The sequence below is a fragment of the Micropterus dolomieu genome, unplaced genomic scaffold (genome assembly GCF_021292245.1).
Source record: "Micropterus dolomieu isolate WLL.071019.BEF.003 ecotype Adirondacks unplaced genomic scaffold, ASM2129224v1 contig_7111, whole genome shotgun sequence".
Taxonomy (NCBI): Eukaryota; Metazoa; Chordata; class Actinopteri; order Centrarchiformes; family Centrarchidae; genus Micropterus; species Micropterus dolomieu.
The window spans coordinates 1-615 of NW_025736099.1; the positions used below are offsets into that span (position 1 = coordinate 1).

General features: G+C 44.9%; 1 non-coding gene across 1 annotated transcript; it reads right to left on the reverse strand.

Moving 5' to 3' along the window:
- Positions 1-419: 419 nt before the first annotated feature.
- Positions 420-492, reverse strand: trnak-cuu. The gene has a single exon. It is a non-coding gene; the product is annotated as a tRNA-Lys (tRNA).
- Positions 493-615: the final 123 nt, after the last annotated feature.

Here is a 615-nt window from a genome sequence, read left to right on the forward strand (position 1 = left end):
TGCATGCAATGGTCGCCACAGACTCTCGATGATGGCTGATTGAGGTGGGTGAGGGCGGCCCTTGGAATTAATTTAGTCAGAGCTATCCTCTTAGCAGAAGTCAAATTCAGCTGCAGACACTTTTGGGAAGTATCTCAAAAACCTCTGCAACTTTTTAGGTTTAACGTTTGTACGTCTACCTCGGGTGGACCAAAAAGACACAAAAAAGACTAAACGGGAAGTTGCTCAATGTGGACGCAGTTAAATGCCCGTTGGTAGTCAGGAAAAGTTGCTTGGTGTGAATTTATGTAAATCCTCATTTATTTGCAGAGGTTTGGGGTTACTAGTCTAGTAGGGCTGTAGTTTTATAGTTGCTTGTACACCGTTGAGAAGTTTGATATTTTCACCAATTTGTGATCTGCCTCACCCTAAAATACCAACGCCCAACGTGGGGCTCGAACCCAAGACCCTGAGATTAAGAGTCTCATGCTCTACGGACTGAGCTAGCCGGGCCGTTTCTGACCACTATATGGAGCACATTTCTCCCAGCTGTGTCATGGACAGAGAACACTCTGAATGGTGGAGGCTGCCTTCTTTATGCTACAACAACAGTACAATGATGTCTTTGATTGATTG